A 25,159-nucleotide genomic window follows, 5' to 3' on the forward strand; every position below is an offset into this window, starting at 1 on the left:
GAAACAGCCACATGGCAAGGGACTGTAGGAGCCTCTAGAAGCTGAGGGTGACCTTTGGCCAAGAGCCTTGTTTTGTGGCTTCCAGGAAGTGAATTCTGCCAACAATGTGAGTGAATTTGGAAGCAGATCCATTAGCAGTCAGTGACTTTTACAAGAACCCCAAAAGCCAGATAGAACAAGCGAGATAATCCCTACTTAGGGAAAAAGATGCTGAGGTAGTTAGGTTGTCTGATTCTTACTGCTCACGTATGAACAAGGTATCAGAAAACATTAAGGAATCTAGGTTGTCTTCCTGCTGGAGAAACAGTAAGAAGATGAGAGACTATCTGGTCCTTTGCAGACAAATCACAAAGCTTCCTCTACCCCCTCCCTGTGGTAGGACAGCAATTCGTTCAATTCTCAGCCCTTTCATGGCCCCTGGTGCCAGTAAGGCCTGGCTGCAGGAGGTAACCAGTGGCCTCAGCTCTCTCAGATAACCCTGAGTGCCAAGGAACATCAAACACACGTGTCCCAGGGGCACGGCTCCAGCAGGCACCTGCTCACACTCTCCCCAAGCTGCATGTGGAGGAAGTCTGGGCTCCCACACCGAGCAATGCATCACAACACCTGTCTAGTGGAGTCAGGGCCCTTCCAGCTGTCTGGGACATGACTCCCCCGCCACCCCGCCATGTTCTTACAAACAATGTATGTCTGGGGAGGCCAGCTGTGCTCCGCCAAATGACAAATGGCCCCTGAAGGCAGTGGAGATGAATGAATTTGATGAGCTATTATCCCGACTGCTCTGGTCTCAGCCTGGCTGCTGTGGGCTCTACTGCCTGCATCTTCGTACGCGCAGGCGCAGCTCCAGGTAGAGGACTGGCTTTGTCCCACAGCAGGTGCCATTCAGTGCTTCCCTGCAGCGCTTCCTGGATCCCATCACCTGGCAAGTTAGCATGGAAGCTGGTACAATTAGATGTCAGTGTGCCAGCAGGCTGGCAGAGGCCCCCCTCAGGGCTGTTGCTTGTTGTCTGCGATGAGAGGAGTGCTGTGTGCCAGCCCTGAGTGTTCTTGGGGCTTTGGAGCCAGCCCAGGGCCTGCCATGCCTTTGTGATGCCTTAACTGCAACAACTAGGGCCACTGTGGGCTTATGGGATGTCCTACATGCCCCATTATCCTGTTTCAAAGCCTGCAAATGTACGTGAGTTTCTTTTTCTGGCAAGAGCATCATGGTTTCCATCATGTTCTCTCATCAGTGGTTACTGAGAGGTCTTCCCCAGGTTCTGTTTGAAGCACTTCATATATATTAATGCCCTTTAATTCTCCTACACTGAGATAGGTATTATTATTATATTTATTTTACAGATGAAGAAATTGAGGGCTGGTGATAGTAAGGTACTTGTTTAAAGTCGCCCATTGAGGAAGGAAGGAGAGTAAGGATTCAGGCTCACGTTGGGCCTCAAGAGCATCTGTGACTCCAAAAAATGGTTGCAAAGCCTTGATGGAATGAGTCCATTTGAAAAATAATATTACTCCCCCTTTCGGCAGCTCCAGACATAGTTCTCGCTCACAATGTGCTTGTATCTCTTCCCATCCACCCCTGGATGCCCGGCATGACCTTTACAAGTGACTTGTTCTAGGACTATTTCTGTATTTTTAAAGTTTCCCTTCTCCCTCCTTCCTGCCCTTCCTTTCCTTCTTCTTAAGTGTTTAGAGTAAGAATTGAAAGTATATAGTTTGATGGAGTTTTTCATATGTAAGCATGCTCGGAACCACTACTCAGATCACGATATACAATTGAAGTCAGTAGACTGTTTCTGTGGAGGGCCAGGTAGTTGCAGACCTACATGTCTATTGACAATGACTGGATAAAGAAGATGTGGTGCATAAGTACACTGGAACATTACTCAGCCATAAAAAAGATGAAATAATGCCATTTGCAGCAACATGATGGACCTAAAGATTATCAGACTAAGTTAAATAACTCAGAGAACAGCAAATATATGATATCCCTCATATGTGGAATCTCAAAAAAATGATACAAATGAAGTTATTTACAAAACAGAAGTAGGCTCACAGACATAGAAAACAAACTTATGGTCACCAAAGGGGAAAGCGGGCTGTGGGGCAATGGGGGAGGGAAAGTCTTTGTTTGTAATACTCCTTCTGTCATTGCCTGTGTGTAAATAAATTGGCCTGGTTGTGTCCCAAGAAAACTTTACCAAATCAGGCAATGGGTCAGATTTGTCCCATGGCTGGAGCTTGCTGGATCTTGTCATGGAATATCCCCAGCACCTCATAGTGCTCCCTTGTACCCTTTCATAATCAAAAGTCACCCTCCCCACCATCCAGAAGTAACTACTATTTTGACATCTGTCATCAATATTTTTTTTCCTGTTCTTAGACTTGGTGTAAATGGAATGATTCTGTACATACTCCTTTGTGTCTTGTTTTTTTCCCACTCAACATCATGAGTGTGTGATTCATTTGTAACAATGTTTCATTTATATTTGTTATCATTGCCTTGTAGGATTCCACTGTGTGATTATACTGTAATTTTTTTTAATCCATTTTCCTGTTGATGAAAATTTGGATGGTTTTCAGTTTGGGGCCATTTTGAATACTCCTGGCGGTGAAAAAAATTCTTCAGCTCCTTTTGAGGGGCCTATAACAATGCAAACAAAACTCTGGATAATGTCTTGATTGGTTAGCATGTTAATTAAGTTAATAAATTGCCCTGGTGAATTCTTTCAAAACACACACCTGAATAGATGCAGGGTTCAAGTTTCCTCCCACCTTTGCCTACTCTTGTTTAGAAAAAGTAAGGATACTTTTCAATGACCATTTAATGAGTGCCTGCTCCAAGGTACAAGGCAATGGATTTGGAACCCGAAGGCCCACTCTATCACCCGGGAGATCCGTACCTTTAGCTGTAGTAGGTGACCTTTCTGAACCACTGTCCTCACCTGTGAAATGGTGGAGTCCAATATGTGAGAAGAAAAATGCGGGTGAACTGTAAATGGCTATTCACACATGAGACAGTGGCATTCTTGTACATAGATATAAAAATAATAGTCTCCGTCCTCAAAGAGGACCCAGTGCAGTAAAAATAACCACCACAAAGTGTGATATGTGATCATGTCAAATAATCCACACTGAGGAGGCTTTGGGCTTGGACCAGCCACAGAGAAGTGGGGGTGGTGAGAATGGCTGAGCCACCAGGGTTTGCTGATGGACTGAACACAGGGTGTGAGAGGAAAGAATCAAGGATGAGTCCAGGGTGTTTTGCCTAACCATCCTTAAGAATGGGCCTCAACAAATTCTAAAAGCAAAGTCCATCTCCTACAAAGAGGAGCTGGGGAGAACTTTGGGGAGTCAGTTAACCAAAGCTGAGGATGTAGGGAAAATAAACAAAACCGCATGATTAATGGTGGCAGGTCTTGTGGACCAGCTGACAACATGGTGGCTGTCCTGTGTGCTCAGGGGGACAGCTGGAGGTTTTCGAGCCATGGGACCTTACAGCCTTGGGAACAAGTCAGTGAGGGTTTAGGGACTCTGAACCTCTTCTTCCGGCCAGTTTTCTCAGTGAGTTAGTCTTTGAGAGGTACCCAAAGGTACTGTTGAAACTACCTTGAAAATTGAAACAAGTAACTGCTGTTGTGTTAATTCCCATATAGCCCATGTTGGCCCTGTAAGCCACGGCAGGAGTTGTTTTGGGGTGTTTTACTTGTGGCTGTAGGAACTGAAGTGGGGAGGCCATGCTTAGAATTACAGAAGCACTCCTTTCATCAAATAATTCAAGAACCGAGGGTGTCCACAGAAAGCCAAGCATGAGAGAAAATTTAAAGCAAAATAAAACATAAACCATGATGTCCGAAGACCTGGGTGTGGCTCTTACCGAAGCCGCACAATCAGGGCACTATCTTGGGCAGGTTACCCACAGAGATCAGTGCTGCATTCACCTGCAAAGCCAAGGTGGTTGTCCCTTCTTGACCTTCCTTCCAGGGCTGCAGTGAAAGTATAATATGAAGCCGTAATTCAAACCCTCTTACGTGCTGCAAGGCGCTAATCAGTTCCCTTGTCAGAGCACTGAATAAGGGCAGCAGGCCTGCTCTCCTTCCAGCCCCCCGCTCATTCCCTTCCTAGCCAGCCAGTCTGTTTCCAGACTCTTGAATTGGCAGCTTGTGATTCTGCAGGTCGCTGTGAGCACAGGGCTGGGAGCGGCAGAGCGAAGAGGGTAAACGCATGGGGCTCACCCCGGAGGGAGGCGCTGGGGCAGCGGCGGCTTCCTTTCTGCAAATGGAACCTGGCAGTTTAATCTGAGGCTCTTGCCTTTAGGATTCTCTTCTGAGACCCCTGAGGGGGTCCCAGGGCACCTTTTCTTTCCAAGCTGTATGCCAATCATGGCCAGTTATCTATCTCTGTGAAATGTGAGGAGCTGGCTTTGACATCTTGGAAAGTGGAGGGTGATTCTCTTTTTTCTGTTTTGGGGGCACCCTGTTGTACCCTCAGGCAGGCCCGCAGCAGCCCTGAATGCCCCCGGAGGACCCACAGCCGCCCTGGCCTCGGTGGCTCCCTGCGGCTCACCTGCCCCATTTCAGAAGAGGCCTGAGGGCAGAGCTGGGCCTTTTTATTGTCTTCACTCCTGGGCTTCTCTAGGCCTTGAGGAAGAACCTTCTGGAAGCAGACACATCTGCCTGTGGCAGTGTATGCATAGTAATCACCATCCTCTCTAGCAAGTTATCCAGTGCCTCATAATTGAAAAGGAAAACACTAAAGCATTTTAATAAACATTTAGGGGTTTATAGGAAGGGGTGGTTGATAGTTAAGAGCATGAAATTTGGCCTCAAATGAAACTGAGTTCAAATCCCATCTCTGCCATTTTATGGAAGAGGGGCGACCTTGGACCAGCCGCTCGCTTCACTGTGTCAGCCTCATTTCCCTTGTCTGTGACATAGACACAACAATTTCTGCCCTGTAGGATTACTGTGTGGATCATGCAACCCATGTAGATGATTCCAGCCATGCTTGCTACATGGTAGATGATCAAGAGATAATGTTTTGAAAATGAAAGGTAGGCAGGAACTCAAGTCATGCTCCCCCCACCTCCAAATTAGCTGAAATGCAGGACCATGGGTAGATTAAAACTGTGCTAGAGAATCAAGTGGTCAGCTGACTCTGGATTTGTCCGTGTGACTCACTTTGGCTAACAGAACAAAGGCAAACATGCAACATAAACTGAGACTTGAAAACCACTCCTGCATTACTGCTTTCTCTCTCCTGCGGCTCGTGGAGCCCCATCCAGCAGCAGACCTGTGAACGAGCCTGGGGGATCCTGCTGGAGGGCAGGAGACACTGGAAGAGAGGAGCTGTCTCAGCAGAGGGCATCCTAAATCAGCCAGCTCCCCGCTGGCTGGGCAGCTGGTGTGATACACGTGGGTGAGCCCAGCCGAGACAAGCGGAAGAACCAGCCAGCTGAGCCCAGCCCAGATCGCCAACCCCTGGAATCATGAGCTGAATAAGTAATTGTGTTCAGCCAGGAAGTTTGGGGTGACTTATAATGTAGCTATAGATTCTTTATACACCAAGTCTTCAGAGACAGAGTTTTAGTGAAACCCCAGAAAGGATGAATTTGGGTTTTTTCCCCCCTTGGGTCCAGGAACACAAGGCGTCCTTATGTCTGCTGATCAGAACTTTGCTGACCCAGCAACCTGGGCCTCACTGGGACACAGAGGAGTGCATCCAAGACCTCTGGTGGAAACCTTTGCCTGGGAGGTTGAATAACAACCTCCCAGTGTCCAGCTGGAGCCCATGTATATCCCACGAAGTGTTATAAAGCCTCACTCATCAGTTGCAGCTTGAAATAGACATCCTAGATAGAATGATTGATTGGTGCTGAGCTGAGTATAATCGATAAAGCACAGCTCATAGGAGAGCATCATTTTAGACTTAATTAGGGGTGGCTTGGCTGTTATACAGAGGCTATTTAGAGTCAGTAAATGAGTTCAATTTGATTTTTTATTTTCAGCCTAGAAAGTTGGGCTCTGTCCTTGTTCACCTCCCAGAACTGGGGAAGAGACTTTAAGATTAAGTACACGAGACTGAATTTACCCTCTGAAAGGTGATCGGGGAAGCTGAAAGGACAGTGAGGCTGAAAGGAACTGGAGAGTGAGCTGTGGTTGGGTCACTCCCAGGGGCACTCAGGGATGGGTGATCAGAAACTAGGCAGGACTCCTCACCTGGCAGCCTCTTCTGCTCTGGACCATTTTCTTAGCACCATGACCAGCACAGTTCCCACAGGAGAGGAGGGAAAGTTTGCACATGCTAAGTGCCATCAGCTCTCTCTTGCCCAGGCTCGGTGGGAGGCTGAGGAGCAATGCTGCTTTACCTTCACAGTGTGAGCACGCAGTCCTGACGACCACCACCACCACCTGCTGAAGAGGCATGAACACTGGCTCTGTCATTTATTAACTCCTACCCCTGGGCAGACTTTTTAACCTCTCTGCCCCTTGATGTTTTCCTCTCCCCTCTGTGGGAACATTTCCCGAGCACTCCTTATGAACTCCACTTTTTGTTAGGTTCTTGGGGAGATAAAAATAGAGTTAAATTATGATCTGGTTCTTGTCTTGGGGGTTCTTTGAGCATGGCTGAGAAAGCGAAGTGGGGTGGGCACAGGTGGGACCCTGGGAGGAAAAAGAACTGTGTGGGATGGAGAGATGGCAAGAGTAGAGAAGTCAGGACTCCATAAGCTGTGGGAGCCTCCAAGCTGAGGGAGGTGTTAGGCACAAACCAGCTCCGAAGAAGGCCACTTAAGCAGGAGATGCGAAAGGAGCAGTGTGGACTCTGGCTGGAATAGCAGGGTGTGTTCGGGGGAAGTGAGAAGACCAGCCTTGCAGAGCAAAGTACTTGGATTGGCAGTGGTGGGTGGCACACAGGACTCACTGGGTCATTTTAGGAAGGCATGTGAAAGTATAAGCCGTGAACTGCATTCTTCCTCTTTCTTGCTTAGGTCGCCCTCAGTGTGATGACCCAGAAGGAGCGCTGTTTTGTTTGCTTTGATAAAATCTTCAAAAGGAAAGGTGATGACAAAGTTGTTCCCAGGAGAGATGTTCTCCTTTCTTCTTTCATTTTTTAAATCATACTTGTAGCAAGTGTTACTATCAAACTCCAATCATGGGGCCAGAGACCCTTGCAGTGTTAATGAGAAACTTGCCCCTCATGTCGGGGTACCACACTACCCCCACTTGTCAGTTCATCGGCCAAACAGTGGCCTCAACTTCAAGCTCTAACCATGAGCAGAGGTGTTCTCTTTTCTTAAGGGATTAATCAGAAAGTGGTCGGAAACACATTGCTGACCATGCAGACTGCAGGAGGCGGTGTCCATTAGAACGCAGAACCTGTCCTCAAACACCGAGCTGTTCTGCAAGAGACAGGCTGGGAGCTTTATCAGATGACTCTCCTTCCGACCTGTGACACTTGTAGGGTGCTTTCCCCAAGTCTGCACTTCCTGACGGTTCTCTGAAGAAACGTCAAGGACAAAATGTTTTCTTTTCTTTCAGGTTTTGGAGTCTGCATTCTTTTGGGTGGGGGGTGCTGTATTGTCTTTATTAATGTGGGGTGACCATCTGTTCTACCTCCATGCAAATGTACCAGGGGAGAGCTGGCCTGGACACATCAGACTCAAGACGTTTCCAAACAAGTTTTGGCTAGCAGGTGGGAACCACTCAAAAGCTGTGCTTGAATCCAACGCGGTGTAGCTCTCAGCATGAGAGGTGCGTCGGGTATACGCTCTTGCTTAATAATTCCCATAACCCTTCTTTACAGCTCTGATGCTGGTGTCTGAGAACAAACATTGAAAAAGTACCTTGGAGCAAAAGTGACACTTTAATTATCGGAGTGATGATGGCCGTGGTTCTAAGCCACCAGGACTGAAAGTCCATATTGCCAAATACTCAGAAGTCGCGTGAAGACTCCAGGACGAGGCAAGGCTGATTGACAGGTGTGAGCGGATGAGGATACTGCCCTGCCTTCCTCCAATTTTCCTATCAATTGGTCAATAACAGGTTGGTCATAGCATATAAAACTTGAAAAAGTTGGACATAACTTACAAAATTAGAAAAAGAAAAGGAAAAAATATTCATGGCCACCTGGGCAGAAGCTTCACTCCAAGAGTCTGACTCTCTCATTTTTTCCTAAAAAAGATGAGAATAAATATTGATTCCAAAGAATTCTGGGTTCCCATTTTGAAAGAACAGTTTCTTCTTTTCTCAGGATTATTGAAGAGGCTATTAATACACAAAACTAGGCTCTCCAGATCCCTTCTGTCCCTTGTCCTCCCAAACCAGTTGAAAAGAGGAGGACGGTGGACAAACCAGACAGTGGAGGCAAGGGTGGGGGCTGCATCCTCCCACTGGTCCTCATGTGCACCCCACCCCTCCATCCCCAAGACATCCTGCAGGCCTCTGACTAAAGAAAACAGAACAAGCCTCACATATGTGATTTTGTGTTTTTAAATTTAGTGAGTCTGTTTGAAACCACAACTAGAGGCCAGACTCTGGCTTGGTCATAGTGGTAACTATTTTTTTTTTTTTTAAATAAGTCAAAAGCAATTGGCCAAGGAAAATCTGCCAATTCATGGGTCACACCTCTACTGGCCTGAGCCCTGAGAAAATGCTTCCCCCGGACAATGCAGTGGGCTTTCCCTGCAGGAAGGTCATGAGCAAGCCTGAGAACAAGATGCCAGTCAGCGGCTCATTTCCCCTCCCCCTCACTAAATTTGTTTTCAACTTCTGACATCTCAATAGGAAAGTGGTGAATTTAGCATTCTATGTAAGAACCATTAAGATATTCAAACTCTTTGCCTTGGGAATTTTATTTTTAAAAATATTTTCTAAGTAAATAATTCTAAATATTGAAAACGTGACATGCATGGGTGATGGTCCTCGAACTTTATTGACGGGAAAGCAATTTGCAAATAATTTAAATGGCCAACAAAAGAGAAATAATTCATAGCACGTCCACCTGAGGGAATGTTATGGAAAGTGAAAGTGTTTATTTGTATCATAAGAACATTTTTTTGTATTATAATGATGATTTAAAAGTGGAATACCAAATACTGTCAGAAAACAAACAAAAAAGAAGGCTATAGAAAAGCCTAATGCACGCATTGTTGTTATTTTGGGGCTAATGTGATTATGAGTGAGTGTTTTTTCCTTCTGCCATTTCCTTTTCCTTTTATTTTTCTTCCATAATCATGCATGCCTTTTAACTAGAAATAACATTTTCATGAAAAATGTTTAAGAAGTAGGAAGAATAAAACTCCCTCTGAAATTATCTTTATTCCTTTACTCAGGAAAAGAACTGCCATTGTTACGTTCTTTTTCTGGGGTGGTTATGTATCAATCTTTTCCTGGTTAGGGTGTGATTTTTTTCCTTCTGGGCCCCTGGCTGCTTTGAGCTATGAAAATCCAAGGACTGTGACCAAGAACTCAAACAAGTTTCTCCTTAAGTCGGCTGCATTGTCTTTTTTTGAACTGCCTGTTTATTCTGGAACACACCGAGATCTCTGGGAACTCTGGAAAGTGCTGTGAAAGGGTGAAGTAAGGAACTGCTGTTCAATCCATCTGACTTGGACAAACATTCACGAAGTAGCTCGCCCTCACAGCAAAGCTGTACAAGGTTGGTTTCCGGGGACTAACGCGTAGTACAAAAGGCATGCGGCCGACCCCTGACTGTCAGCATCCTTGGAGAAGAAGAGATGAGTTTTATTTAAGGGTCAGGGGACATGGAAAACCGTCCCAGAGGGTGAAGTGCAGAACTAACCCCAAGATCAGTCCAGCACAAGTAGAAGGCCGTGTGCCCGGGAGCCTGGGAAGAGAGAGGTTGAGGCCACAGTGGGGGAGTCCTCAAGTGTCTGGGTGGGAGCCTGGGCTTTGTTTGTAGGTGGTGGAGAGTGATTTTTGAAGCAGCGGTGTCACAGAGTTTCACCTCCTCTTAGGAAGTTAACTGGTACAGAGATTCTAGTCTGGTGACCCTCAGGCTGGATGGGATCAGCAGGAAGGGTTGGCTTGGTTCCAAGATATTTTGTCTTTAATGTTTTCAAGACAGAGATTTAACATTATAAAAATAATTCAGATTTCACACTTTTCTTTCAGGAAACAAAAAAAAAAAAAAAAAAAAAAAAAGGGGGGGAGGAGATTTGTGAGTACCAGGCCACACTTCTCTAGTTTTTTTTTTTACAATCCTTGCTCCCCACTCTTGTGTATTTTGTCATTGCTGTGGGCTGTCTCGCTGGAGACTTTGGCTGGGAGAGCCATGGAGGAGCCACTGCTGTGCTGTTCAATATGCCAGCCATAAACGTTTGTATCTATTTAAATTAAAATTAAAAATTTAAATTTAAAAACTCAATTTCCCAGTCACATGAGCCACATTTCTGGTGCTCACTGGTCATATGGGGTTCGTGGCTGCCACACTGGATGGGGCGGACACAGAACATTGCCAACATCACAGAAGTTCTAATTGGACAACGCTGGTATTGGGGTGAACTGGGACGCCCCCGCAGCAGTCCAGGGGAGGAACAGCAAGGGCCCTAAAATAGGCAGTGGTGATGGAAACGGAGCAGGTTGGCGCTCCTCTCTAGAGCACTATTTTGGTTAGCGTCTCGCTGACACAATTAGACTGAAGTCTGCTGCTGAGTGCATTCTGTTGAGTGCTTGAAAGTACATTTTTGTTGCTGGTGGGACAATGGTTGACAAGTGTTCCAGGAGTACGTACTGTGTGTATTCAACACCACGGATCATTTTCACCCTCAGTTGGTGTCTCTGAATTGCTTACTTTTTGGTGTCTGAGAAGCCAGAAGAGCTAAGTGCTATAAATGCTCATGAAAGCACCACATGGGAAGGATTTTGAGTGCTTCTGGGGATGCTGCTTCAAATATCAGCTGCATTATTATTCTCAAAAATAGTAGCAAGAGGCTTCTATTTGTGACCTCCATCTATTAAGATTCCAGGCAGAGGGAACTTGCTGGTAATGACAAGAGCAGTTCTGCCGGATTTATCATCCCCAGTCCTGATTCCTCACGGCGTGCTGCTGTGAGTCTCAGGGACCTGAGAACACAGGATTCTCGCCAGAGTGCACGTCGCTTCCCAGCACTCACAGGTACACCAGCGCCGGCAGAAGAACCAAGGGCCTCTCAGCTTGACCCTGCTGAGTTCCTCTATAGGAATCGCAGCCTGGGCACAGCCTGGTGAGTCAGAGGTGGTGCCCTTTAAGTTGGCTGATGCAAATAAATGTCAGGAGTTGTGTGCTGGATGAAGCATGGACAAAAAGGATGCTTTTGAGAATCACCGAATTCCAAAACAGGAGAGCTAGCAAATAATTATGGTACTCCTAGGGGATTCAGACTCCTCATCCTTTCATGTGACTCTCTGCAGGGCCAGTGGTATCCTCATGTGAACCTTTCCAAGTAAAAACACCCAGGGACTCAGCTCTCTGAATCTTCTTTGTTGGGGAAGAATGAACTCCATTCTTCGGCCTAGTGAACCTTCTTTCAGCAGATAAGATGATTATTATCTTTGCATAAACAATATTCATCACAAAAGCCTGAAAGTATTTTCTTTTTTTGAAGAAAATAATTTTATTCTCCCAATGATTTTGCACATACTGGTCTCCCTTCATTAGGAAAAATGCCTAGAAACATCGATCATAGATTATGGATTCTCCCTCACTCTTACGTCCAATAGGGAACATGACATTTAAAATGTTATTTCAAAGTTTTAATAGTTAAAGTTTTATTGAAGTAGAGTATGCTTCCAGAAATGTGCACCAATGGTAAATGTCTAGATCGATTAATTATCACAAAATGATGACACTTGCGTATCTGACACCCAGGTCAAGACAAGGAGCGTGATCAGCACTGCAGAAGCCCCCCATAGCCCATCCCATTACTGTCCCTCCCTCCTCTCTCCCCGAAGATGACTATTATCCAGAAATATAACATCATGATTCATTTTACTTGTTTTATTATATATCATATGATATATACTTTTTTTGTGGTTGGCTTTTCTCAGTTCACGGTATGTTTGTGAGATTCATGTGTATCATTATATAGAACACTCATTTTCATCACTATGGGGTATGTTATTGCATGAATGTAATAATTACTTACCCATTTCACTGTTTACAGACATTTGGGTTCTTACCAGTTATGCTATTACAAACAATGCTGCTGTGAGCATGCTTGTACGTGTTCTTTCGTTCATGTGGAATCACTGGGTCATGGGGTAAATCTATGCTCAACTTTATGAATACTTTTCATCAGTCTTCCAAGGTGAATGCACCAACTTGCATTCTGGTTGCTCTGTATTCTTCTGAGCCCTTAGTATTGTCAGTCTGTAAATTTTTAACCATTCCAGAGTGTGTGTAGGGGTATCTTTAAGTGGTTTTAGTTTGCAATCTCTTGCTGATAAATGAAGTTGAACATGTGTTTACTTTTTCATGTATTTACTAATTGTTTGGATAGCCTTCTTGATTAAGTGACTACTCAAATATTGTTTCCATTTTCCTATTGGGTTTTCTGCCTTTTACTTAGTGATTTGTAGGAACTCTTTACATAGTTTAAATGTGAGCCCTTTATCAGTTGTATGTGTTGAAAATATCTTCTCCCACCCTGTGATTTACCATTTCACTTTCTTCATTTTCTTTTTTCTGTTTTTTGATGGAGGTGCTGGGAATTGAACCCAGGACCTCACGCACGCTAAGCATAGGCTCTACCACTAAATTATACCCACCCCCCTCCCTGGTCATTTCACTTTCTTAATGGTGTCTTTTGATGAACTTAATAGCTTTTTCCTTATGACTAGTGTGTTTGTGTGCTCTTAAAATAATCTTGGCCTACTCTAAGGATATGAAGATATATTCTTTTATGGGTTTTTGAACAGCATTATTACTTTACTTTTCTCATTTAGATTTACAATCCACATGAAATTGATTAATTGACTTTGTACATCATTTTTCACTGTTTCTGTATGGATATTAATATTTTGTTTAAAAGACTCATTTTCTTCCATAGTGGATATTCAGTGGATTCAGTCCCATTTGATGAAAAATCCATTCTTTTTTTTCCACTGCTCTGTTCTGCAAATTTTGCCATAAAACAAGTGTCCATTGATGTATGGGTCAGTTTCTTTTATGCCCCATTGCTCTGATTGTCTATTCTTGTCTACTTGTTACCATAGGCTTGGAATATTTTTTTTATATCTGGGAGAGCAAATCATCCCAATTTTTTCTTCTTGTTCAAGGTTGCTTTGGCTTTGAGGCCCTTTGCACTTGCTTATAATTTAAAAATAAGCTTGTAAGTTTTGACATAAACACAGGCAGTTGGGATATTGTTTGGTATTGCATCAAATCTATAGGTAAACAGAAAATTTACATCTTTACAATATTGTCTGACAAACTCATCTATTTAGATATTCTTTAATTTCTCTCAATATGATTTCATGGTTTTATGGGCTAGATGTCTCAAACCTCTTTTATTAGATTTATTCCCTGGAGTTCCCATCTCAAAGGGAAATCATTTATCGTTTCACCATCAAGGATGATGTTGGATGGCTTTTGGGTATGGTTTTCCTTTGTTATGAAATATCCTTTACCAGATTAAGGCGAGAAAACATGACATTTCAACATTTTGCCATGTTGGCTTTAATCCTGGGTATTTTTAAAGGACCTAAAATACGCTGTTGAAGTTTCAGCTGTGCAGGGTTGAGCACAGTCTGTTGCGCTCATCCTCTGTGCTCCATTCTGCTCCATCCCTGAGCTGGAGAGAGAGAGGAGAACGATGGTGTGGCTGAAGACTGAGGACTTTAGAAGATCTGGGAGATAATCCCTGGGAAACCCAGAATTATTTTTACATTAATTGAAGACAGTCTGGTGTTCTCATATAAAGGGTGAGAGAAAGAGCAAAAAGATATTGTGACAGACATAGGCATGTAACAAAAGCCTGCCACATTTGTACTTTTAACATCCCATCTGTTATTTCATTGTGTCTCTATAGCCAACCTAGTTTCAATACAGTGCAATTTTACAGAAAAAAAGATGAGCCAATTGTCTAACATCATAGAACTGGAAGAGGGTAACTTGGAACTAAAAATTGGGTCTCCTGGATTCCTGGTTCCTCTGATTGGAACCTAAGAGCATTTAAAAAATCCAAAATACAAAAACTATCCTAGGTCACCTGAAAGGAGACTATTATGTTAGAATATGCAGGATGTAAGAATATAACATCAGTTTATAAAAAGTGCCTCTTATAAAACCATGATTCATCCTCAAATCAAGCTGTTGTGGAGGACTGCAGGTGGGGAACCTCCACTTCACTGTCCCCCCAGGAGGAAGTGAGTTCATTTGTCTTTCTTTCCTCTTCCTCCTCTGCTCTTCCCTGTGTGACTTGTTCTGGTCAAAGAAATGTGAGCAAAGGGGATCAGTGTCACTTCCAGATGAAAGCATTTCATGGCCAGTCCTTGGCTCCACAACCCCATTGTCATGGAGACCATGGGGGCTCAGGTTGACATGGAGGTGCCAGGAGATGGAAGCCAACGTAGAGTTCTGAAAATTCCTGGAGAGTCACCCATACCCACAGCAGGTTTTATGTGAGTAACAAAGAAACATCTTTTTAAGCCCCTGAGATGTGTGGGTTGTTTGTTACTGCAGCATAACCTAGCCTATGCTGACTGATACAGCAGACAAAACAAGGTCTGCTCCTGGCCCAGCCAACCCTCAGCTCTGTGGTTTCCATTTTCTCCTGCTGTGGTCCTGGATCAGTCAGGATGCCCCTGCTTTCAAGGAGCAGCTCTCCTCAATTCAGCTGATGGAGGAGAAGGGAGAAAGAGACATGGAGACCATTGTAGCCTTATGTCCAGATGTGACTGCCAATCCCAAGTTAACATTAATAACAATGCTTTGCTTTTCCTGATTTTAGATGCTGCCCACATTCCTTGGCTCATATCCCCATTCCATCTTCAAAGCCAGCAGAATCTTCATCACATCACATCACATTAAAAAAAAAAGTGCTTTGATCCCACCAAGTTTCTTTTGTCTATTTCTGAAACAACTTAGACTTTTGCTTCTCAAACTGTGATCCATGGACCAGCAGTGTCAGTACCACCTGAGAGCTTGCTGAAATGCAGATTCTCAGCCCTCACCCTGCAGCCCTTCTGCATCATGATCCACATTTTAAAATCCAAGTGATTGGTATGAACATTTCAGTTCGAGAAGCACTGGCTTAAACTTGTCAGTGAGGAGAGAGGAGCGGTTCGGTTCTCCACAGCCCTCAGGGTGAATGAATGATCGCCCTGCCCTGATCTCTTGACCCACCATTCCTTCTTTTGAACCCTGTACAGATTCCTGCCACAGCTTCCATAATAGAAAGTGAACCTTGAGGTTTCTGGTCTCTGATTACGTTGGTCCTCCTTTGCATCATATCACGTCAGAAGTGAGCCCAGACATAAAGGATGGAGATATCACCCCGTTCTTCTTCTCGGTGTGATGGTATGATCGCCTGGACGCATGTGGGAAAGGCAGCCTGGAGGCTTTTCCAGTTTCCCCATCTCCTGCTCTTCACCTTGCTCAGGCCCTGTGTAAACAGATAGATTTGGCAAGTCCAGGGCTGCTGCTCCTCCATCCTCATGTGCCCTCTCATTTCCTCCCTGGCCCCAGTCCCTGCTTCTGCCCTTCTACAGTCCCTACAAAGGGGTGCCAGGGACAAGGCAAAACTTCTCCCTGGCCCTGCTCCCAAATGACAAGAAGCCAAAAGCTGAGTCAGGAAGTGTGCTGAGCAGAATCTGGGGCTGATGCTCTGGGAGCCCAGGCTGTGTCTGCTGGTGTGAGGTTATCGGATGACAAGGCACAGGCTTGTCTTTGCTGCTCCAGCCCCCTGCCCTGGGCTGGCCTCGCTCTTGGCATCTCCTTCCTCGCTCTCCACATGCTGTTGGCAATCTGATGCTGGGAAATTGCCAACGAGAGGCTACCATCTACTGCTCGGAGCTACTTCCTCCCTGCTGTTTGTGAAAGCAGTTCTTCATGGGAGCATGACCTGATGCCTTCCACAAAGAATGACTTTCATCAAGGCTGTGCCTTGGGCTCTGCAGTGGGGGCTGCTGGACCAAGGGCCAGGAGGGAGGGGAGGAGATCTGGCTACAGCAACAGATGGAATCTGGCCCAGGGCGGATGTCAAGTGTCTTCTTCAATATGCCTTTTCCCTTTTAATCTCCTCTTGAGCAGAGCTGATCAATTAGAGCTGTAATTATTTTAATCTTCCTCACTGCTGTCCCTGTCTGACTGCCTGCCACTGCACATCGACCCTTCCTGCTAACAACATGCTTAGGTGACAGCTTTGCTGAGGCTGTCTCCGGCAGCCCCGTCTTGCTAACAGGCCAAACAGTGATGCAAGATTGCCCAGCCAGAGACCATCACCTTTCCTGGCTGCCTGGCTTTTGGCAAAGCAACACTTCTGAGATGATTTCTCCTTTGCAAAGGGAGTCAGCTCCAAGGGTGGGTGAGAGAAATAAGGTATCAAAATGGTGGCTCTACAGCATTTATATCACGCATTTCAGCAGCAGCATTTTGGAATCAGAAAAAGCTGGTTCCTCTACCTGGGCCTCAGGCTTTTCATCTCTGAGTCTCTGAGCCCTCATCTGTGAAACGGGTGTGGTCATAACTTCTTCAAGAGCTGTAAGGACTGGGCAAGGTGATGGAGATACAGCTCAGAGCATGCTGGGCCCAGTGGCAGCTGGCTAAGCAAGCTATTTTTTGTCCTTAGTCATGCCTGGATTTCCCTGTGACTGAGGGACTTGTGGTATGTCATTGTGGGTAAACAGAGCATCTCCCTGTCCCAGCATGGGTTGTAAAATGGGGAAAATAATACAAATTAGATGTCTTTGGAATATGTGAATGAAACTTTTTTTACCCCTGGAAATGTGTATAAAGTAAAGGAGGCAGATCATCCATGGCCCACAAGACACAGATTTGCATGTTCTGGTGGGTCCTCAGCCAGATGAGCATCAGTTCATTTGGAATCTTGTGAGCTTAGTAGGTGTGGATCGTCCTGGCAGAAGATTCTAGGCTCCAGCCTGTGAGTAATGCAAACTATTGTTGGCTACTTTCTGCATCTCACTCTCCATTTCCTCTTTTTTTTTAATAGAGAATTACATTTTTCTTTTTTCCTTTTTTTCCCTCTTTTTAAGAATTGAAGTATAGTCACTTTACAATGTTGTGTCAGTTTCTGGGGTACAGCATAATGTTTGCCATGCATATACATACTTATATTTGTTTTCATATTCTTTTTCACTACTACAAGATATTGAATATAGTTCCCCATACAGAAGAAACTTGTTGTTTATCTATTTTATACATAGTAGTTAGTATCTCCAAATCTTGAACTCCCAATTTATCCCTTCCCACCTGCTTACCCCTCTGGTAACTACAAGTTTATTTTCTGTCTGTGAGTCTGTTTCTGTTTTGTAAATAAGTTCACTTTTTTTTTTTTTTTAAGATTCTACATATGAATTATACCGTTTGGTATATTCCATTTTGTTCATCTCAGCATAACACAGGGAAATGAGTTAGGGGCTTGAAATATAATTGGGACAAGGTTTCTGCTCCTAAGGTCTCACAGTCAAGGGTCAAGGGCAAACAGAAAAGCATAAGTGGAAATTATCGTGGCAAGTATTAGGCAGACATAAACACTGATTCTGTAGAAAAACATATGAGGGTTCACCAACTTAGCCATTGAGGGTATACGAGGGGAGAGACATTTAGGGAAGTCACTGCAGAAGAGATGATTTCTCCTTCTGGGTAATTTTTAGATGTAATGAAAACAATCTTTAGTGTAATCAAGTATATCAGTTAGCTTTTGCCACATAACAAACAACCTAGATATTAGTGGTTCCAAACAACAACTATTCAGTTCACCATTCTGGGGGTTGCTGGGTGGTTCTGTCTGGGCCAGCTTGGCTGATTTCTGCTGAGTGTGCTCCTCTGTGGTCCTCTGGCAGATTGGCTGGTTGGATGATCCAGGGTGGTCTCGCTCACAGCCAGGGTACATTGGTTCCTCTCCACACAGCCTCTCATTCTCAAGACACTAGCTTGGGCTCATTTATACAGTGGCCTCAGCAAGAAAGCAAGCCCCAGTGCCAAAGTGCTATTCATGGTTTCTAATGTCCCATTAACTAAAGCAAGTTACAAGACCAGACCAGATTCAAGAGGTGAGAAGGTAGACTTCACCTCTTGAAGGCAGGGGAAGAATCTGAGGCCATTTTTCAACCTACCATGTTGCTTATATTTAGGTCACAAAGGGGCAGAAATATATGTATTCTGGAGCCCAGGGAGCTTGATGCCAAATAAATAGGTAAACATCTAAACGATACGATCTATTTCCCTCCTAGAAGTCAAGTGCCCAACCTTCCATCTTTGAAGACACATTCTGCAGAGTTAAGCGTTGCCCATCCCTGTCATCCTTGTTTGGAATGAATATACCTTGGGAAGGTGGTGACAGTCTCAAACATAATTTGTCACGTTGTTTGAGCTGTCACTTAATAGCAATGAAGGCCATGCCAGCAACGTTACTGGAGAATTGGTGGAACTGGATGGAACATGGGAGAGAGGACTAGGAAAGGAAAAGGAGGAAGATCCAAGCTTGGTTTTAGCTACATTCCAGTTTTGCCTGAAGCTTGGACCCGTGTCTGAGTTTTCAGGGGTGAGACCCGTTACAAAGTCATTTGCAGAACTTACCTCACTGAGCTTAGAAGCCAGATGCCCCTGAAAGGATGTTAGCAGCCAGGACACCTCACTGACAGCCTGATAAATGGTCTTCTTCCTCCTCCCTCTGCCAGCCCAGCTACTGATGAGCAGCTGGTGCCCGTGGCTGGCGGTGTGCCCTGTCTCTGTTACTGCTCTTGAGTCCAGCTTCCAGGAGGTCATCTTGGGGGACGCCAAGGGCTTAGAGCAGTAGTTCTCCAACTTCAGCGAAACCCAGGTTTATCTGGAGAGTTTGTTAAAACAGACCTCTGGTCCCCACACTCAGGGTTTCTGGTTCTGTGGGTCTGGGATGCGGCCTCAGCACCTGCACTTCTGACGAGCTGCCAGGTGATGGGAGGGTGATGCTGACACCGCTGGTCCAGGACCGCATTTTGAGACCCCATGACCTGGGGCTCGAATACATTGTCATCCTCCATAGGGTTTCCCTTATTGCAGGGTCCTCAACCTTGGCTGCTCCTGGAGACCATTTTAAAAACAGAAATAACCAAGGAGGGGAGGGTGTAGCTCAATAGTAGCATGTGTGCTTAGCATGCATGAGGTCTTGGGTTAAATCCCCAGGACCTCCATTAAATAAATAAACCGAATTACCTCCCCTCAACCACCTCCCCCCAGTAAAATACAGGAATAACCAGGCTTCACCTGCCGAGAGGCTGATTTAATTGATCTGGGGGATCCTGGTATTTACAACTTGTACAAGACTCTTGGGCAATTCCAGAACACAACCTGGGCTGAGAATCACCGTTCACTGTTGTAGCAGCTCTCAGGGAACAGTCTCCAGACCCACAGCAGCACTGCCATTGCCTGGGAACTCGTTAGAAATGCAGGTTCCCAGGCCCTGCCCCTGGCCTGCTGAACCAGGAAGTCAGGGCTGAGACCCCCCCAGCCTGTCTTCACAGCCCTTCAGGGGACCCTGATACCCACTCAAGTTTGATTCACAGCTTTTTCAAATGAAATGAGGGCCCCATTTCAAATGAGATGAAGTGAGACACCGTCTTGGAGGAGCTCCTTCAAGACCCCTGCTCTTCGGAAGATGAGCTCTGGTGAGGTGACGTGCAGTCTGCAAAGTATGGAGGTTTGGAGGTTCCATCAAAGAGCTTTGAAACAAAATCTTAGACAGAAGCACAGGGTGTACACAGACCTAAAGAGATTTTTCAGGCTGGAGTGGAGGAAGGGCTTGGCACATCCATCTCACTCTGTCCCCCAAGGCAGACCCTTGAGGTCCCTCCCGTCAAGCCCTTGTCCCCTCCAAATAGAGTGGGAACTAGGAACTACTGCCCTGGCTCCAGCATTAAGCTAACTGTGTGACAGCCCTGTGTCTTTGCCTCCTTCTTCTAAAGGTACTGCAGGATTTGCGTCCACTGAACCACCTACATCCCCGTTCTAAGTGGGGCAAATGAGACGTCACAGGTGTGGTTTCATAGTGTCTGATGATTGCTGTTTGGTAGGAGGAATGGCAATGAAAGGCTTGCTCTTGTCTCATGGATGTGCAGCATGCGTGGCTGCTTTCCTCAGCTGGGGAAAAAGCCAAGTTAAAAATCATATTCTTTTGATTTTATAAATCATTGTTTGAACACCCTGGCACGCCAAAAGTCGCAAGGAATATAGGAATTCCTCACTGGGGCCTCTGCCACCCCACATTGTTTGAGATCCCATAGGGGTTACTCCTTGGGCATGAAAGCCATCAGACCTGCTTCCCGATGCTGGCCGGGGAGCACTGGTGCATGACCAGTGGGGACCGTGGCTCCCTCTGCCGCTTCTACTGCACAGGTGGACCTGGGCAGCCCAAGGGCGCTTTACTTGGTGACGCTCTTGCCTGTCTTGACAGGCTTGAGAATTGCCCTCTTCTTGGGCCCCAAAGACAAAGGAACTTTCATAGACACACACACACACACGCACGCACGCACGCACGCACGCACGCACATACACACATTCTCTCTGTCAAGCTACAAGACTGCAGAATCTAAAGGGGCTTTTAGCCTGGGCCCTGAGCCAGAGGTACCCCTCCTCATGAACCTGAAAGGAGAACAGGTACACTTTCTCAGGTGCCTTGTGGGAGTTAGCGGGCACTTAAATGAGGGAAGCAGGGCCAGAAACTATGGCATAAGCTATGCCCAGTCCCACTTTGCTAGGTACCTGTTGTTAAAGTCTGGACTATTCTCTTGAAATGTATAATGAGAACCAGGCTCAGAACGCAAGAACTTCCATGAGGTCTAAGCGACAGAAAGATTCTCTCCCCAGTGGTTGTTGTCATTATTGGATGTCAGCTTCTTGGGGCATCTCCTTGGAGCCAGATCAATGTGATGTAAGCCCCTCAGGGAAAAGTGTTTGCATTAATGTTTTAAGCCAGTGGTTTGCAAAGGGTGGTAATCAGATCAGAGCATCAGCACTGCCTAGGAACCAGTTAGCACCAGGGCCTCAGCTGCACCCCTGAATCAGAAGCTCTGGGGGTGCAGCCCTGCAATCTGTTCCCTCAAGCCTGCTAGATGAGTGTGAGGTGTGCTAAATTTGGGGATCACTGCTATTGGTTTGCGCCAGTAGATTCCAAACTTGACTGCACATTAGAACCACCTGGAGAGATTTAAAAACTCCCCATGCCCAAGGCATACCCCAGACCAATTAAATCAAAATCTCTGGAAGTGAGACCCAGGCATCAGTATTTTTAAGACCCTCTAGATGATTCCAGTGTGAGCCATTGCTTTAAAACTGCTGCAAATAACCAAGTTAAATCAACTACACAAGTGGTCTTTTTCCATTGCATCCCTGTTACTGCTGGCTGAAAATAAAGGCCATAACAAAATGAAATTGACCTAAAGATGCTTTAGAAACAGACTGAGTCTCTTAGGCAACGTGTAGCCGGGATCTGGGCATTGACTCATAAATTCTATCACCATAGACGGTCCCACCGATAACTAAGGCCGTTTTCCCCTTTGTTCCCCTACAATTTCTTGGTGTGGGAGAATCACTTACTGGTGCAAGACAGGGGAAAAGGGCAGGATCTCATGAGGATCAAATGCCAAGATAGATGTGATGTGATTCTCTCTTAATATAGAGGCTTAGTCCAAGACAGGATTTTGGTTTTTTAGAAGCCAAATTCAGAAAAGGCAGTTCTTACTCATAAATGCCTTTGCCTATTAAAGTGCCTCAGTCCGTGTAGCACCATTGAATTTAATCAAAGGGCTTATAAAGCAATCCTGCCCCTTCAGCTTTTATTACATCGCTCAGTGAGATCATGCTGCTGGTTTCTTCCACCTGCCCACCTTTTCTTTCTGGGGATCCGAGGACGGAGCAAGAAGTCTGACCCCCTGACACTGTCAGGCTCAACTTGAGCAACGCTCTGTCTCTATAGCGACTTTGACCTTAAGAGATGTGCGAGGTGATTTAACTTCGAGTTAGAAAATCAAGCCCTCTGATTTGGATGGCTGCCCCGATGGGCAATTCACCTGTGTGATTGATATCACAAATCTGTTCTGTTGCCTCTTGGTAATATGAGCCTTGAAGCAGGAGAGGGAGAGAGGGAGGTGGGGGTGGAGGGGGAAGAGAGAGAAAGGTGGGGAGAGGGCGAGGGAAGGAGGGAAAGTCTTGTAGGGAGCTGTCTGCATGCAGGAGAAGCAGGTGGCTTCTATTATAATTTTGAAAGCCGCCTTTAATGAGAGTAACAGTCTCTTAATGACCAGAACGTGTGCACCCTGAGGTTGGCTGCCCTTCATCTGCTCTGGCTGTCCGTGGTGCTGTTTGTGTGTTTTCTGGGTACAGACCTCATTGCACCCTAAAGGATTTACTTTCACAAAAGCAGCAATGGCCTAACAGATTTGGCTAAATAACCAACATCAGAATGTTGGGGTGGGGGTTCTGTTGCATATTCTGCGGCAAATGACTCAAAATCCTCATAGACATTTCTGTTCTCCCAGCTTTCTCTTTAGCTGTGGCATCATAGTGTTGCGTTTTTGATCCATTCTCCTCCCTAAGATTTTCCCTTGAGAATTTCAAAATGTTCTCACCTGGATTTGGTGTTCCCAGGAGTGGTGGGTGTGGAGGGAAGATGAAAAGTGATGAAGAAATTATCAGCCAAGAACGAGGGCTCTGTGGAGGGTGGGGCAGCATGCCTACTCTCACACACCCACATTTTGCTCCCTGTGTTTTCTCATTTGGTCCCTTCGTCACTGATACTCTTGACTTTGGCTGCCAACCAAAAGGGTCTTGGCAACTGACACTGACTTTGTCTCGACTGAATTTGATAGGTGCCTTCTCGCTCTGGAAGGGACCCCATTTGATCTTTGCTTTGTCTCAGTCCTCAGCCAGTAAGTGGCATTTACTCACCCAAGCTCTGCCCAACATAGAGCCTAAATCCCTGTAGTTACAGTTGAAGTTCTCCCTTTGTCCTTGGCAGTGAGGTGGGGTGGGGGGGTTGGGGGAGGTGGGGAGTGGAGGAACACCCACCTTTACAAAAACTCGTCTTTCCAGATGGACAAAGAGAGTTTCATATTTGCACTTGGAGAAGCTGGTTCTCATCAGTCTTATCTGAGATAAAGAATCTTGGGATCACATGGAAGAGATGGTTCCCCAGTTCTTGTGACATCTGTCACCTTATCAAGGGTACCAGGCGAATATCTCCAAATTGTGTTGACTGAAACTATTTATCATCAGGGGCAAGAGCCCCCAAATAGACTGTGTGGGACGGTGTCTTTAAATGCTGCCTCTTGACCTTGTATCTTGGGCAAAAGGTAGAAAGGAATGAAGGCAAGAATACGGCTTAGTCTGAATTCATGCCAAAAAAAAAAAAAAACCAGCTTAAAAAGTAAAGCTGTTGAGCAGGAGTGGAGCATAAGCACAGTTTCTGAAATGCATGAATTCTATATAAGCCAGCATTACAATCCTCTTCTTCAGGCGGGATAAATAGAAAAGTTGTTGCAACAGAATAGGGGACAATTCTTCTAAGACTTCAGAGCTAATAGGAAAAAACGCAAAGTAGCAAACTCGATCTTGGTTTTGAGAGAAGAAGATAAATGTAAAGACCCTCCCTCCCACTTCTGGGACTATTTACCTGTGCTGCTCAAGTCCGTCTTTCATAAACACATGCCCTGCATCCACTCATGATGGGCTGATTCCTCCCTCATGTCCTCTGTTTCTTCTGTTTCTCTCTGTGCTGAATTGCTTTTCCTGCAGGTTACATATGATTATGGTTTGATTGTTTTTAAATTGGCTTTAAATCTTATAATTAAAGCTTTCTTTTCCTCCAAATGCAACTAAAATGGTTTTGGCTTAAAAGGTGTTTCCAGCCAGCTCGTGTGAAGTGTCTGCTCACTGAGCGAGGCTGTGTAACTTCCAAGGCAGGGGAGACCAGGGCGAGCCTGTCTTTTCCGGTGCCCCCCAGTTTCTTCCATGTTCACTCAACTGGAGACCCTCCTGACTATGGCAGTATGTGGAATATTAGAAAACAGATCCAGGCATTGTGAGATGTGCACCTTCTGCGTACGTTGATGCATTTTCCCTGGCTTTGCAGCCAACTCTGCTGGTGGCCAGGGAGGGGACATACGGAGGAGCAGGAGCTGGGCTTTGCCAGCCCGACTGGAAAAGAATGGAACCTCTCTTCCTATGATTTGCACTTGAACCTCCCCTACCACTTAGGAAGTCTTCCAAAACATGATGCATCGGTGTTCTCAGAAACATTTTGGTCTCTGCACCCTTTACATTCTTAAAAATTATTGCGGACCTCAAAGAATTTTTGTTTAAATGGATTAAATCTACCAATGTTTGCCATATCAGAACTTAAAGTTGAAAAAAAATAGATATTGTACATATTTATTAATTCTCTTAAAAATATCATACTATGGGCAACAAATAAACATAATAATGTATTTTATTAAAATAATCTATATTTTCCAAACCAAAAAAAAAAAAAATAGTGAAAAGAGCAGCATAGTTTTACATTTTCATAGGTCTCCTTGACGTGTGGCCTGATGTAAAACAGCTCGCTCAATTTTTATATCTGCTTTTGTCTTCAAATTATTGTGACATAGTGCACCACACAGTCCTGGAAAACTCCACTGTACACTCATGAGACTAATGAGAATGAAAAGGCAAACAACATTTCAGGCTGATTATGGAAATTGTTGTGACCTTGTGAACACATAAGGGTCTTGGAGACCCCAGGGTTCCCTGGACCACAGTGTGAGAACCACAGTGGTAAATAAACACACGTGGTTCAGGGATGGTTTTATGAGGTATACAGATACTTTTGGCTGTTTTTTTTTTTTTTGTTTTTGCCTATTAATGGATACATTTCACTTTTGGCAAAAGCTATGATTTTTATTCACATTTGATTTAGCTTTAAAAATGTTATTACTATATAATTTCCTTTTTTTGAAGTTCTAGAAGA

General features: G+C 45.1%; 1 non-coding gene across 1 annotated transcript; it reads right to left on the bottom strand.

Moving 5' to 3' along the window:
* Positions 1-7,116: 7,116 nt before the first annotated feature.
* On the bottom strand, positions 7,117-7,276 carry LOC123613665 (small nucleolar RNA SNORA62/SNORA6 family). Its single transcript, XR_006721053.1, has one exon. It is a non-coding gene; the product is annotated as a small nucleolar RNA SNORA62/SNORA6 family (small nucleolar RNA).
* Positions 7,277-25,159: the final 17,883 nt, after the last annotated feature.

Source organism: Camelus bactrianus, chromosome 19 (assembly GCF_048773025.1).
Source record: "Camelus bactrianus isolate YW-2024 breed Bactrian camel chromosome 19, ASM4877302v1, whole genome shotgun sequence".
NCBI lineage: Eukaryota > Metazoa > Chordata > Mammalia > Artiodactyla > Camelidae > Camelus > Camelus bactrianus.